Source organism: Panthera uncia, assembly GCF_023721935.1.
Source record: "Panthera uncia isolate 11264 chromosome B2 unlocalized genomic scaffold, Puncia_PCG_1.0 HiC_scaffold_24, whole genome shotgun sequence".
NCBI lineage: Eukaryota > Metazoa > Chordata > Mammalia > Carnivora > Felidae > Panthera > Panthera uncia.
The window spans coordinates 98,233,796-98,237,405 of NW_026057580.1; the positions used below are offsets into that span (position 1 = coordinate 98,233,796).

At 37.7% G+C, this 3,610-nt stretch overlaps 1 pseudogene; it reads right to left on the reverse strand.

Moving 5' to 3' along the window:
* Nucleotides 1-435: 435 nt before the first annotated feature.
* On the reverse strand, nucleotides 436-2,023 carry LOC125938145 (60S ribosomal protein L26-like; annotated as a pseudogene).
* Between the last annotated feature and the right edge of the window lie 1,587 nt (nucleotides 2,024-3,610).

Sequence of the window (3,610 nt, forward strand, 5' to 3'; positions counted from 1 at the left end):
AGCTCAAAGTCAGCTCAGAAAAGGAACCCTGCCAGAAGCTTGTGTTTGTCTATTTAATCTTCTTCAACAAACACTGGAGAACACAAGGTTGTGTGAAAGGTTTCTCAGACATATATTTTTAGGAAAGTCTACTCTTACCTGCCATTTTCTTTCATTCACAATAATATTATTTACTGAGTTCTTACTACATGCCAAGCACTCTTAGATCTTTATGTAGTAAACTCACTCATCCCCATATAGGCCCTATGACATAGGTGCCCTTTGTATCTTGACTTTCAGGTAACCAAGCAGGCAGAGGAAGGTGAAGTAACTTGGCCCAGGTCACCCAGCTCAGCAAAGCTCTGAGCCCAGACAATCTCTCTCTCTCTCTCTCTCTTTTTTTTTTAATGTTTATTTGTTTACTTCTGAGAGAGAGAGAGTGGGGGAGTGGTTGAGAGAGAGGGAGGGAGACTCCCAAGCAGACTCTGCACTGTCAGCACAGACCCCAATGTGGGGCTTGAATCCACAAACCATGACCTGAGCCAAAGTCAGACGTTTAACCGACTGAGCCACCCAGGCACCTCTACTCTTTTTTTTTTTAATGTTTATTTATTTATTTTGAGAGAGAGAGAGAGAGAGCGAGAAGAGAGAGCGGGGCAGGGGCAAAGAGAGAGAATCCCAAGCAGGCTCTGTGCTGTCAGTGCAAAGCCTGAGGTGGGGCTCAAACTCATGAGCTGTGAGTTCATGACCTGAGCAGAAATCAAAAGTCAGAGGCTTAACTGACTGAGCCACTCAGGCGCCCCTGGATGGTCTGACTCTTAACCTCTATGTCTTATTGTACTCCAGTTCAGGCCTTCATCAGTTCCCTTAGATGCATTCCTGCTCACCTGAAATCTTTCAGAGCACAAGCATCTGTACCTGTAGAGTGCCCAGTACTGTGAATGCTCAGCCGAGTTCATTGTATGATTGATAGAATGAATGAAGGAAGGACAGATGAATGAAAGAATGAGTATAGAAATGTGTTCTGAGAGGTCAGAAAAAGAAGAGATTCTTTTAGAGTAGGTGGGGTAGGAAGAAAAGGTCACATCAAAGAGCCTTGAATAATGGTAGGATTTCAAAAGGCAGAGATAAAGAAAAGGGAATTTCAGGTGGAAAAATTATATAAAGCTGGAGACACTGGAAAGCCTGGAGATACAGTCAGAGAACAGCAAGTTGAACAAATTGGCAGTGGCTTATTCTTGGGCTACATGAATGAAGGTAATGCAGGGAGAGGTCTGATCAGGTTAACGTGAAGTTAGTTTGCTGAATGTTTTATTTTTTTTCACTTTAATAGTTTTTGTTTAAAGCTGTGTATAAGATTAGTTTATTCCTACATCTTCTCAATTGTTTCTTCCTTATATTTGCCCTTTTATTTTACTACTTGGTGAGATTTAGTTTTACGTTCAAGGATCTTTTTGTGTTCTTTGTCCACTTTTAGTCTAGTGATAACCACCTTGCTGGGGTGAATGCCCACATGGACAGTTGTGCCACTTGCCTTCTGTCGCTGTACCTATTCAGTGTAGATAGCATATTTTTTCCCATACACCTGGACTACTTTGCCAATTTGCTGACCTTTGTAGTGTCCTTGCACAAGCTGTACTTCATCATCCTTCCGGATGGCCACGGGTCAAATGTTGTACTTCTGTCTCAGCTTTTTGGAAAGAGAGGAAGATACAATCTCTCTGCAAATGTGGGAAAGGTGCATTGAAATGCCTTCTATGGTTCTTGCTCCGCTCAGAAGTCACAGAGAGATTGAACTTCATCTTGGCCACTGGCACTTCAGCGATGGCCGCAAAAAGAAAGAAGTACTGAATGTTTTATAGCAGGCTGAAGGAATCACTGCTTTGAAGAACTGGATGCCTCCGGAGGAGTATAAATGTAGATGTAAAGGATGACAATCTTGGGACTATGCTTTTGGGAAGCTGAATGGGCAGTAATGTGTCAGAAATTCAGGGCAGGGGTTGCTGACCTATAATGAATGAATACATGAATGAGTCTTAGGATGTCTGTGAATCCCTGAAAGGCACACAAAATTTTGTCTGTATTTGTTTACGTACATACTTCTACTGAGACTGTCTACAACTTCTCAATGATTCTCAAAAATTGTGACCACCCCCCTGTCCCAAACAGGACAGCCACAAGGCAAACATCCAAATAGATACCATAATTCCATATATCTAAATATCTTAATATTATAAATGAAGTTAAGCTGTTGAATAAAATATGTTCTTCAACCTCACAATATGTAGTACAGTAATGATATTCAAATTTTACTTTGAATTTACTTTCATAAAAATGTAAATTAATGTAAATACTAAAACCTCAAAATATTAAACATGTTAAAAACTATATATAAAAACTATTAAAAACTAAAAAGCAATTAAAATAATGATGAGATACTACTACGTACCTATGCTAATAGGTATCCAAAACACCAACAACACCAAATGCTGGTGAGGATATGGAGAAACAGAAGATCTCATTCACTGACGGTGGGAATGCAAAATGATGCAGCCACTTTGGAAGACAGTTTGACAGTTTCTCACAAAACTAAACATGCTGTTATCATAGAGTCTGGCAATCCCACCCTTTGGTTGGTGAGTGGATAAACAAACTGAGCATAGCCAGACAACGGTATATTATTCAACAACAAAAAAGAAATGAGCTATAACCTACAAAAAGACACACTGGAAACTTGAATGCATATTACTTAGTGAAAGAAGCCATTCTAAAAAGGCTACATACTATACAATTCCAACTATATGACATTTTGCAAAAGGCAAGAGTGTGGAGACATAAAAAAAATCAGTGGTTTCCAGGAAGAAAGGGGGTGATGAATAAGTGGGCCACAGGAATTTTTTAAAGCAGTAAACTATTTAGTATGAGACATGTGGATATGTTTATTTAAATTCAATTCAAAAAAAAAATCACACACACATTCACATGCTCCCCCCACCCCCACACACACTCCAGAGCATGTACAACACACAGTGAATCCTAATATAAACTATAGACTTTAGTTAATAATGTATCAATAGTGGCTCATCAGTTGTAACAAATGTACCCACTAATGCCAGAGGAGGGCTGGGTGGGGGTTACTCTATACTTTCTGCTCAGTATTTCTTGTAAATATAAAACTGGCCCCCAAAATAAAGTCTATTAATTTAAAACTTAAAAGGCAAAATGCAAATGATGATGAATATAAAAACTTAAAAATTATTTAAATAGAAAGGAATTTTATTAATTTATTAATTCATGCATTTGGAAGCTGATATTGATACATAAACTTAAGATTATTTCTTCTTGATTAATTGATCTCTTTATCATTAAGAAATCACTTTCTTTATCACTACTAATATTTCTGCTCTGAAATGTGTTTTGTCTGGCATTAATGGAAATCCTCTTGGTTTCTTTTGATTTGTGTTAGCTATCTTTTTTCTATTCTTTTGTTTTCAATCTGTTTGAATCTTTATATTTAATAAGAGATTTTCTTGTAGGCAGCATATTGTTGTGCTTTGCTTTTTATCCAATCTGACCATCTCTGCCTTTTAATTAAGAATGATTAGACCATTTATATTTAATGTGATTATTT